Consider the following 13,251-nt stretch of genomic DNA (forward strand, 5'->3'; position numbering starts at 1 on the left):
CTAATTTAGACATGTTCCTCTCTGTGCAGAAAAAAATATTTCCAAATCACATCTTTTCAACATTCAACAATTTTCTTTAATCTTCCCAGAATAGAGAATTCATACACAAGAATGAACTGTGACTTAGATCATTTTTCAGTCTTAAATAGCATTGGGGGGGGTGTTCAGTTTGTTATATAGTCCTACCTATCTCACTTATTAGACTGAAGCATTGTATGTGCAAACCATGGTTTTTAAAGCAACTTGATATCCATGGATTACTAAACATTTGTTATTTTGAATATGACTTGGTAGTTGGCACTGAGGTGCAAATTTAAATATGGAATACCAGCACGGTTGGAGTTTGCATGTGCAACCATGAATACAGTTTATCAAGAAGATGCCACCAACTTTACAAATATCTTACCAATGCTTAAATCAAGCGATTGATGGAGACTAATATGCCTTGTACAGCGTAGCAAACAGCCCGGAGGCGCACTACTACAATTTGGCTATAGTAGAGGTGCTGAAAGGGGCACAATTCCCTTATACATTGTCTCGGATGGTATATATATGTGTATATATGTATATATATATATGTATATATATATATGTATATATATATATGTATATATATATATATATATATATATATATATTATATTATATCAACATAGTTTCACTCCTGTCACTGAAAAAGAAAGACAATGTATTTTCAAAGGGGCAACACACATGTTGGTTCCTGCAGCATTGGAATAATATTGCATTACTGATGAATCTCAGCCCCTGCTGTTCTATGATAGTGGACAGACCAGATATGAAAAGTTCAATGAACCTTCTGGCCTTGTGTCAACAACAAAATGTGATGGTTGTGGATCACTGGTCTAGGATATATTTTCGTGGCATACAGTGGTTTTCTTGAAATGAGCAAAGTTACTTTCATGGCAGTAGTGTACCAAAGTGTATGTTTGTGTGCTAATGTCCTTTTTGTAATCTTGACTCTTTTTAGCTAGTTAATTTTTTATAAACATAAAAGACTAGCATAGTCATTAAAGGCTCTAGCCACACTGAATCATATGCATACATAGTTCATATCAATAGCAGTGACTGTTTCATCTTTCTGAATTATATTTTCTCATCTCTGTACACATCTGTGGAAGATGTTTAGTAGAGAAAACTAGTAAGGTAGGAATACAGTGTGAGCTCCATTTCCTTATGAGCTAAGTGTGAATTTTCCCTACCTGTAGCTTAGGGTGTTAGTTATGCCACTCACATATACAAGAAAATTTGTCATACATTGAGAGAACATCTGGTAGGCGTAGACCTCTAAATATAAGTAGTAGGAGCAAAAAGCCAGATGTTTTATGGGAATTATACGGTATATTCGTGCAAGTACATTGAATACAAAAGGATGTTCACACATAGCTGCTTCCAGCACACAATAAGCTTAATGATAAAAATGCATTGGAAATACAGTGGAAATATTTGAAACAAAAATATGACCCTCCTAATTAAAGCAGTGAATACTCATCGGAATTAAGTGAAATCAAAAGAAGTTCACAGTTCTAAAATGAAATGAATAATTGGAACCTTGACAAACTAACAGCAGTTGACACAAATGACTCCTAAGATATCATGGTGCTGTGGATAGAGAAGTAAAGGAAATCCACTTGTTTACGCACAAAGTGACGACAGACTTAGAAAATCAGTATAGGTGGGGGATTGCAGAACCACTGTTAACTGGAATGAAGGGGCAGACAGTATTATGTTAGCATGAAAGAAAGCAATAGCTATGAGCATACTAACAACTAACCCACAGTTCAGGCAGGCTCGGCAAAAAACAAAATAACATCTTCCCCATTTCCTGACCTAGGGATTTGTATAATAACAAAATTATAATCTGAATTATTTAGAGCAGTGACCGTCAATCTGATGCAATTTAGGAGCTGTATGGATGGACCTATAACCTTAAAGGGCGAAATTGATCTACAGGAGCCCAGACTGGACATCAGTCTATAGATACTCAAGCTGGATTCAGGCGGAGCCTTGAAACATTTCAACAAGTCTGTACCACATTGTGCAGCTGAATGATTTTTGACCAAAGAAAATTATTTCCAACTGTAACGCCTGAAGTAGTGATGAATCTGGTTCAAGAGACTCCGTCATGGTTTCAACACACTCAAATATAGAGTCTGACTTGTTATTTTGAAAGGGCAGAGCTGAGGCAAAAATAGAACAATCTCCAGTGGACTCCTTTATAGTTTTACTGGTCATTCTGTTATAAGGAACTGTGTGTTTGTAATGAATGCTTAGGATTCAGGAGTAGGTAAAAGATGATGAGGTTAATTTCTGCACAATAATCAATGAGAAAAGAACCAACAGAAGCTATTGGTAATACTTATATAAGGACAAAACAAATAAGTCCCACAAAAGTCCAATCCAAATTATCTGTTCAGCAGATACTTATTTTCCTTTGTCAATTGGTTGGCAATCCAGTCATCAAAACGCTGTATAAAAACAGGAGAAATCAAACAAATATAGTGCGACCTGTATAGGCAACTGTGCTTCATATAGGGAAGAATACACTATAACCAGTGCACTGATTGATAATATACTCAAACACCACTTTGCACACTTCTTATCCCCTTTCGGTATGCACTTACACAAATGAACAATAAAAATTCCATGTAGAATATCATATAACTGTCGAACCTCTTTTTTAATGATGGTAGTCCACTTGATCCAATTCAGAATACATATGAAGAAAAGATCTCTCATAGTGTAAGATCCTTAAAACATTTATTGGTGTACACTTGTAAATAATATATATACAAAAATATTAAAAACATTAAATCGGAGTTTGTAGACAAGGTGCACTTTTACCCCCAATCCGAAGGAAACGGGCACATAAAATATAATCACTGTCCAGAAACCGCGCTCAGACTATCGGATTACACACAAGTCATGCTGCCTTCATATGGAGGAGAACTTCCACTTCGAAATCTCCAACTTCACCCTCGGTGGAAAAGTGCCAGGTATGTGAAAACGATATCGTTATCCGGAAAATACAATCGGGTTGCCGGATGTCACAAAACACAAGTCCCGCTGCAACTAGACGGAAGGGAACTCCCACTCGAAAATCACTGACGTCACCTACTCCATGTCAACGCGTTTCGAATATAACCGACAATTTGGATTGGACTTTTGTGGGACGTATTTGTTGTTTTTCCTTATATAAGTATTACCAATAGCGCCAGTTGGTTCTTTTCTCATTGTTTATTGTGCAGAAATGATCCTCATAATCTCTCACTCCTGAATCCTAAGCATTCATTACAAACACAGTTCATCACAACATTGTTTGCACAAATTGGGTGGTGCTTTAAAGAGCCATAGGCAGCTTTTGGTTTTTATGTGCAGGTGTATTCATTTATTATATATTTCATTTCTGCACAAACTCGCATTTCAAAGGAAATGGTGGAGCCCTGAGGCTGAAGAGTGGAGCATAGCGTAATCAAAAATGGTGTAGGCCAGGCTAAAGTCTGGGCAGGATAACAACAAAAAACAATACGGGTATGGCACAATATGCATGAAATCAGTCTCTGAATAGCAGATTAAACACTGAGCAGCAGGCTAATTCACAGGAGGAGCTGAACACTTGCAATAAGTTTGTAGACACAGGTGACTGATAAGACCATAATGCTGGAAGATGCAAACAAACTGATCTTGTGATAATGGTAATCAATCTGGAGCAAGGACACTAGGGAGCAGAAGACTAGATTGCAGAGTGTTCAAAACACAAAGAATAGCTGGAGGCTGGAACATAGAACATTGTTCTTTGGTAATAGTAACTAGTAAGGTACAAAGTGAGAGGTGGGAATATGAAGTCAGGGAGTCAGGTTAATTCCTACAGGTAAGGTGCAAATGTATAAAGTTCACAACAGCAGCACCTCTTGTAGAACAGTTGTACTGCAGATATAATTCAAAATAACAGTCCTTACACTAGGAAGGTAAAATATTCTGCAGTATGATGGGCGGTTAAGGTTCTCCAGAACTACCATTGGGAAGGAGGGGACCTAAATATCCACACTACTCTCAACATCTGAGATAACTCTTTGCTGTGTTCTTAATTACTTTGCACATGTTGTGGTGTTCCTGATTGAATTGTACCTGTTGTGTAATCCCTGCACCTCTGCCAATAAAAATCATACTTTGGAATTTCCTCACTAATGACTCTACAGTTCATCATGTTACTTGTTACCATAACTACATGTAGACCAATTACATGTGATTTGTGTACAAAGTATATGCATGTGCAAAATGGACAGGATTTAAGATTGAGCTAAAAAAATAATATACATATGTACAAGTTCTGGTAGTATAACCGGACAGTGAAAATTGTAAAAAAAATAAATATACATGTTTTAGGCTCTGCAGTTGCAAAAGATTGTTGTTCAGGGATCCAGAAAAACTTTCAATGCAGCAAGAGCCTCTGATCCCCTCCTCATTGCAGCTTAGGGATGTGGAATTTAAGTTGCCTTGAGATAATGATTTTGACCACTTGAGCTCTTATATCGGAGAGTATCTCATGGTATCCTCGATATCCTTCGAGAGTCATGGGAGCAACAGCTGGTAGAAAAGAACATCTTACAGTATGTTGTACATTTGCGTATGGATTTAGTTACTCAATTAGAAATATTTCATAAAAACAAAATAGGCAAGGAGAGCGGCTGTATAATTGCAGCGCCCGCGCTAGTCTATTTGTGCCAGGTGATGAGGTTTCCTGTTGATACCCACTCGGGAGTTAACTATTGGCTAAATGGAAAAGACCCTTTACTGTGATATGGCAGGCAGGGAATATTAATTATGAAATATGTCAATGTGACACTTGGAAAGAGAAACAGATTTATCACATAAATTTGTTAAAAAAACTGGAAAGAGCAGGAAGCGTTATTCATACACCCTTGTGATGCTGCCTTTGATCTTGGTCCTCAGGTACATCTATACCTCCAGACCCCAGTTGGTGCATGAGGATTCCTGTGACCCAACTTTAATTTTGAGGCAAAAGTGCTCCTTAATTTTCCTGGTGGCATTTCCAGACGTGTTTTCAGATATGCTGGGGAGGACAAACTTGGTTTGGCATGATATTGTGACTCCACTTAGTGTGGTGCTCCATCAAAGGCTATACAGACTCCTTAGGGCAAAAATAGAACAGGTGATAAAGGAAGTATGTAGCATGCTATACATAGATTTTATAGAGAAGTCCACTAGTGAATGATGTAGCCCTATTCTTGTCCCTAAATCTGATGGCAGTTCACACTTTTGTGTGGAAATCCACACAAATGTTAATGCAGTTTAGAAATTTGACATTTATCCCATGCCATGGATGGATAAACTCCTTGTTCCGCTTGGATCAGCCAAGTATATTTCTACCTTCAAGCTTACAAAACGTTATTGGTAGAAAAAGCTGACTGATGAGTCCAAGCGCAAGATAGTATTTTCTACACCCCTAGGTTTTCATCAATTTGTGACTGCACTTCTGACTTCATAGTGCACCACCATCTTTTCAGTGCCTCATGGACCAAGTCCTACAGCCTCACCAAAATTAACAGACCGGCTAAAAATTTTGGTTCCAAATAGGTTAGCAAGGTCTGAGTCTCAGGCCGCTTGGATTCTTTGTGAGGGTCTTGTTTTATGGTCTCCGGACTTTACAAAACAATTTGTATTACAGATAGACGTCTCAGATGTGGGACTAAGGGCAGTCTTGTGTCAGATTTTGATGGGGTATAGCATCTGGTTTTATATTTCACCTGGAAGTTGTATTCTTGGAAAACACAATATTCAGTGGAAGAGAAGGAGTGCCTAGCAGTCAGTTGAGTTGTTTGGGCCCTCCATTATCACCTTGGTGACTCACGCTTGTGTCAGGCACCGGATCCTACCGTGGCTTGCATTGGCAGGCGCCATTTTGCCTGTCTGAACTGCGCATGTGCAAAACCAGCCCTTTTCAAAACTCCTTCCATTCACCTGATTGCCTGTCAGCTCTGTCTATTTAAAACACCTATTTTCTCACCTGAGTGCCAGATCTTCAGGTCTTCTCTTCTGTAAAGACGTATTCCAGTCTAGCTCCTGTTCTCCTGCTGCTGCTGAATGCTATCATCAATACCTGTTCTCAGCTCTTCGGTGTTACAGCGAACATCCAGCCGCAGACTGTTGCTACCAATACCTGTTCTCAGCTCTCCGGTGTTACAGCATCACCTTGGTGCAGGGTATTTCTACCAGTCTCCATCTCTTGCATATCTGTATTTCTGTTCTCTATCTACCTGCAGACCATCGCACTTCCTCATGATCCTGACCCTAGAGGCCTCCTAGCTCCACAGTACCTCTGCCTCATCCACTTGTAGAATATACTCCTCATTATTACCTCTATCAGCAACCATCTTGCTCCAGCAACCTGGTTCTCTCTGTCTCGCTTGTGACCCTTCTTAAGATCCAGACCTGCGGTGAGGGAGTTACTAAGTCCAAACTCCCTTGCAGGGGTCTCCGATGAATACCGCCCTCTCTCCGTTACACTCCAACTCTTGGTGGGTAGCATCAACTCAAGCAGACTATACGGATCCTTCCAGACCGCAGAGCGTGACTGTAAGATCTGGCCATAAAGAATGGATGGCGACCGAAAACCTTCAGCAGAAGATATGTTGCAAAGCCTACTAGGACGAGTAGAACAGCAATATACTACACAGATTCAACTTCTCCAGTGCTTACAAGCTTTCGCCACCTGCTTTGAAACTCTTCAAGTAGCACTTCTTAGGCCTCCAGCTGCGACAGCACCCGAACATCCAGCGTCAGCAGCCACTACTTCTACTCTGCGGCTGTCCTCTCCGCAGAAGTTTGACAGCGACCCTAAAACCTGTTGTGGGTTTCTCAACCAATGCTCAGTGTAGTTTGTGTTGCTTCTGCAAAGTTTTGCCACAGACCGTTCTAAGGTTGCCTATATAGTCTTCTTACTCTCTTGACAAGCATTGGCTTGGACATTTCCACTCTGGGAGCTGGATGACCCTATTCTCCATGATACTGCTGCCTTCATTTCGGTCTTCCAAAAAATATTTGATGAGCCTGCCTGCGTCTCCTCAGCGGCCTCTATCTTACTCATACTACATCAGGGCTCCAGATCCGTTTCCCAGTATGTAATCCAGTTCCAGACTCTCCTCCGAACCTCAATCGAACAATGAGGCCCTGCTTGCTGCCTTTTGGCAGGGCCTTTCGGATTGAATTAAAGATATCCTGGCTTCTTAGGAGCTACCTATGACCCTCGATACTTTGATCTCTCTCTGCCATCGCGTCGACACCCGATTTCGGGAAAGGTCTTCTGAAAAAGAGCCTCCCCGACTATCTTCTTTCAAGTTGGCACCTCATTTACGAACTCCTAATTCTCCAGAGGAACCTATGCAACTTAGACAGCCTAGACTCACTCCAGAAAATTTTTACAATTTTAAACCCATATGGGCAGAAAAACCTGGCGCTGACTATAGCAGTCTATATCTTGTATAGTATATATACAAAACCAAATCAAATAACAATTAATATAGAAGTTGTTGTGCAACTTCAATTATAATGGAAGAACGTCACAGAAGGATGACAAATTTATGTATTTACTGCGCAGAACCTGGGCATCTCCTAGCATCCTGTCTTAGGCACCAGGGAAATGCCAAACCCTAACCTGCTCCGGGCAGGTCAGGCTGGGGACATTTAAATCCTCTCCAGAATCAAACAAATCTCCTATTTGTCCCATTCCAGTCCTCATTCATGGACTTACTGGTCCTCAGACCGCCTCTGCCTTTCTAGACTCCTGTGCCGCCAGGAATTTCATTCGTTCCTCCTTGGTGGAACAGTTGTCTTTGCTTATGGTCCCTCTGCCTCATCCGATTTGTCATGACAGTCATAGACGATAACTGCATTGCTAATGGCACTGTACAGAGACTAACTCGGCCGCTAATTCTCCAAGTAGGAGTCTTGTGTTTCGAGATTTCTTTTTTTTTTCTTGCTAACACCACTTGTCCTGTCATTTTGGGTCTTCCATGGCTCCAATTTCATTTTCCCCAGATTGGACTAGACTCTGAAATATTCACCTGGGGTAGTACCTGCCAATCCTGTTGTCTGGCACAAGTGAAACTGTTACAGGCCTCATCATCCTCGGTCAAAGAATCTGATCCATCTGTTCCTCCTCAATATGCATCTCTCACTGACGTGTTTGACAAACGCCGCTCTGAGCTTCTGCCTCCACATTGTCCCTGGGATTGTCGTATAGACCTTCCTGGCGAGACAGCGCCCAGGGGACGTATGTATCCTCTCTTTCTGCCAGAGACCCAGGCAATGGCGGAATATGTCCGAGAGAACCTCCAACGATGCTTCACTTCGACTTCTCATGCTGGAGCGAGGTCATTTGTAAAGAAGGACGGGTCGTTATGTCCTTGTATTGATTACCCGGGGCCTAAATACTATCACCCTTAAATCCTATCCCTCTGGTAACCAAACTTTTTGACCGTATCAAGGGCACCCGGGTTTTCACCAAGCTGGACCTTCGTGACGAGTGGAAGACCGCTTTCAACACCAGAGATAGCCACTATGAATACCTTTCAGAGCTTTGTGAATGAAGGGTTTAGAGATCTCCTTTATTCCTCAATAGTTGTGTATCTTGATGACATTTAATTTTCTCCAGAGACCTTCCCTCTCATCATCAGCGGGTTACTGAGGTCTTGTCCAGACTTCATCAGAACCAGCTGTTTTGCAAACTCAAGAAGTGTTCATTCTAAATCAACCAAACATTCTTCCTAGGTTACATAGTATCCGGCACAGGTTTGCAAATGGATCTCGGGAAAGTCCGTGCCATCCTAGACTGGCCTCTTCCACGCGGCCTCAAAGCCACCCAACGCTTTCTCTGGTTCGCCAATTATTATAGGCAGTTCATCCACAAATAATTCCAGAGGCCGTTATTGCCTTTAACACTCAAGAAAGCCTTGTCTACGGCTCCTGTTCTTAGACAGCCTGATACCTCTTGGCCATTCATTGTAGAAGTGGATGCCTCTTTAGTTTGGGTATGTGCAGTCTTGTCACAGAACATCGTTCCTGGGAAAAGGTTCATTCCGTGTGCTTGCTTACTTTCGTAAGTTTCTTCCAGCTGTAAAGAACTATTCTATTGGGGACAAAGGAACTTTTAGCAATGAAGCTAGCGCTCTCTGAATGGAGATATCTCTTGGAAGGGTCACGATTCCCGATTACATTTTCATCAATCGTAAAACTCTATTGTACCTCCAGTCCGTTCAATGTCTGAATCTGGGACAATGTTTTTCGACCCGGTTCTAAGAACGCAGATGCCCTCTCCTGGATATTCACCCACAAACCTGAATCAGAACCAACAAACCATCCCATCTTGGATTCTAAGTTCCTACTCACCACCTCCTTAACAGCATTTCCATCTCCACCTCCTGGAAATAGTTTTTGTTCCAGCAAATCTTCGGAAAAGAATGCTTTAGTGGTACCACTCCCCCCGTTTCACAAGTCAAGCTCGGACACGCAAAACCACTGGGATCATTTCCCGGAATTATTGGTGGAATACTCTTTGTGAAGATGTCAAACAATTTGTTGCTGCCTGTAACATCTTTGCCCAACATAAAACACTGTCCAGCTGTTACTCTACTACCCCTTCCTTTACCAACTAGATCCTAGTCACTCATTTCAATGGACTTCATTACAGTTCTTCCACCCAGTAAGAAGTTTACCACTGTGTAGGTGGTTGTGGACAGGTTTCCCAAGATGAAAAGAATATTGAAAGGTACTAGCCGCGCTAGACAAAGATAGCAGCTAATACTATAACTGTGAGGATTCCACCAACAATCCTCTAAATCACATGTATTAAAAAAAAAAAAAAAGGTAAGTCAATGTTACGAGCCACGGCGGTGCCCAGCCGCCGCGACCCTCTCGCCTGCCTCACGGCCGTCAGTTTGACGACAGGGGCGTCACTTCCGGGACCCGTACGCAGCTGTGTGAGTATAAACGTATACTACTTTGAGTTTAAGACCTGGGGGCATCTGAGTACCTGTGAGCGTAACCAGGAAAGGCGGTTGCTATAGGTGAAGACCTCCTATACCCGTTCTATAAGTTTATGCGGCACTGGTTATCGTAACAGTCAAGCAATTAAGCGCTCGTCTCTAGCACATATAACACAAATATCAACTTTAAATTTCAGTGTACAAATAAGCTATCAAGTATTTGTGTGCTACATGAAAAAAAAGTCACAATTTAACTTATGTGCAAAACAGAAAACTAGTTTGCACCCCTTGCATTATAGCATGGTTTTGTCCAGGAGACTGAAATAAGATACCTCTTCATTTAAGATCCTTAATGAATCCGGTCCAAGGTGAGGAACTGGGGAAGCTATAGAGGGAGGAATCGAATTCCCAAAACTCACAGACTATTGTCAAAGGGTCATAGGTGATGTTTCCCGCAAGGGATTGTTGTATTTTGTTAATGTGGTTAAGGGCCAACTTTTTGCGAAGTTTTCTAGCAAGTACTGAGTCGGCTTTGTCATAATAACGTTGGAGCTTCTGCATTGTGATAGCTGCTCTGCGAGAAAGAAGGGTGTTGAGCAGCTGGCCCTTCAAAGAGTTAATCTGAGGGAGTAAGAGTGAGTCTTGTTGGGAGTGATGGAGGAAAAGGAGAGCGGCGATTTGGCACTTGAGAGATGATATCTCCACTGCTTCCTTATTCTTGGAAGATACAGTCAGACTGATCAGCTGACCCCGAATAGTGGCCTTATGGGCCTCCCAGAGAACACCTGAGGGTAAAAAAGGGGTAGAGTTCTCCAGAAAATAGTTAGAGATGGATGATTTAACATCTAGAACAGTGGAATTTTGTGGTATTTTAAGGCCATCAGGGCTCGGAGATTTAGTATTACTGAGGGCCGCAACTGCCTTAGACAATTCTAATTCAGAAATGTCTTGGTTGAGGACGTCCCTCTGGAGCATGATTGCTTAGTTAGTTTTGCCTCATAGTAAGACTAAAATTTAGCAAACATGTCAAAAGTTGAAGTGACCCTAGTATTAAGTTCCCGGGCTTTAACCACCAATATGTTATGGTGTGACGAAATGAGTTTGATAATCCTGTGAGCATTCGGTTTCTCATTTCTCACATAATGTAGATTATAGCAAGTACTTTTTATAGCCCATGCTTTGTTCCCCAGCTCACCAGACTACAACTGCATTGTCCAGTAACGTGGCTAAGGGGACATTGTAGTTCAGTGTACATATGTATATTGTGTATTGTATATTGATGACTTGCAGTAAGGTTGCTATTCATTGTCTTTAAAGTGAAGCCAGGGGGATTATGGGTAGGGATAAGGTTGTAAGATGTTGGAGTGGGAAAACTAATTAGTGTCCATTGTTCTCACCAGGCTAGTCCAGACAGGCCATCTAACAGGGGAGGTTTTGTGGAAGGACAGCTCATCTTCACGCCCCTCTCCAAACCTCCCTAGTCCAGCACTGACAAATGGTTAAGGAGAATAGACCCAGGGGTTTGCAGAGGGAGGGGAAAGACTGTGGAAATTAGACCCGAGATATAAGGAGTCACTCCAAGGCGGAAGGGTGTCCATTCTGGGATTTCATTCATGAAGACTGCAAGATTTCGTTTTGAGTTGTCGTTCTCTACTAAAGTCTATATATGCAGCTGAGAGAGATCCATGGGCCGTGAAGTCTGGACAGCCAGGTGGCTATATCTCCTTAAGCTATTCGGGTAAGGGACAGATAATGTGGTAAACAGGCCTGGCATTTATTTACTGTGTGTACATAATATTCTAGTGTTGTTTGTATGACAATATACTGTTGTATTTTTATAACTGCATTTTGCCTGAGTGACCATACGAATCCTAGAAGGTACTGGGTAGACTTCCCTGGCATAGGAAGGCACCCAATATTCTAGTGTTGTTTGTATGACAATAAAGATACTGTTGTATTTTTATAACTGCATTTTGCCTGAGTGACCATACGAATCCTAGAAGGTACTGGGTAGACTTTCCTGGCATAGGAAGGCACCCGTGGGTGGCCAGCCAGAGTTAAGTGGGTAACATTGGGCCAGATAAACCCGGTATCTTCACATATGGCAACCAGTGCAGCATAAACTTGTAGAACTTTGGCAGAAGAGGTCTTCACCTATAGCAGCTGCCTTTCCCGTAAAGACTGGTTATGCTCACAGGTACTCGGATGCCCCCAGGACTTACACTCAGTGTAGTACAAGTTTATGTTCACATGGCAGCGCACAGGTTCAGGAGAAAATACACGGAGTAGGGACAGGCCAGAGATATGTGGACTGGACAGAGCACAGGTGGCGATAGCTGGGTCAGGGCCACAGGCAAAGGTTCAGAGTCCGGGTTCAGGCAGAAGATCAGGGTCACAGGCAAGATTCAGAGTCCAGGAACGGGCAGAGGTCATACACGGGAAAGCAATCTAAGGTTAACACCAACACAGCACAGAAGCAGACAGCAATACTGAAACAGAACTCTATAACCGGCAGTGAGGCTCAGTCCTCACTGCCTCAAATAGTACTGAGAGCCAATCAGGGCAAAGCGCTGCAAGCGCTCCCAGAACTTGCTTAATTAATTACTGGCACTGCGGGCCAATGAAAAGAGCAGAGTACCCAGCTGCATATGAATCCAATCAGCCATAATTGGCTGATCCTAAACAGCCCTGCGTGCGTGCGCCCGGCTGTTTGACAGCTGGCCTGGCGCGGCGGCAGGGAGCCTGAAGCATCCCGGTTGTTGCGAGGCAACTGGGACGAGGGAGCCGGAAGTGACACCAGCAGAGGACCGAGAGTCGCCGCGGCTGCTGACAGTACCCCTCCCCTTGAGGAGGGGTCAAGGGACCCCGATCAACGGGATTCGTGGGATATTTCTTAAAAAATACCTTAATAAGTCTCTCAGCGTGGAGACGCCTCTGCGGTACCCAACATTGCTCTTCTGGGCCATAACCCTTCCAGTGCATTAAGAACTGGACCTGACCTTGAACTTTTCTTGAGTCCAGAATTCTTTCCATGATGAACTCATGATCTCCATTCACAAGCAGAGGCCTATTTAAAGGAGGCTGATTGAGCTAGCTAGTAGGAACAGCTTTTTTTAGAGGAGAGCAATGGAAGATGCAGGGAGTTTTTAAAGAAGGTGACAGTTTAAGTCTGAATGCCACTGGGTTAATCTTTTTCTCAATCGTAAAGGGTCCAATGAATCGAGATCCT

Source organism: Mixophyes fleayi, chromosome 1 (genome assembly GCF_038048845.1).
Source record: "Mixophyes fleayi isolate aMixFle1 chromosome 1, aMixFle1.hap1, whole genome shotgun sequence".
NCBI classification, from domain to species: Eukaryota; Metazoa; Chordata; class Amphibia; order Anura; family Limnodynastidae; genus Mixophyes; species Mixophyes fleayi.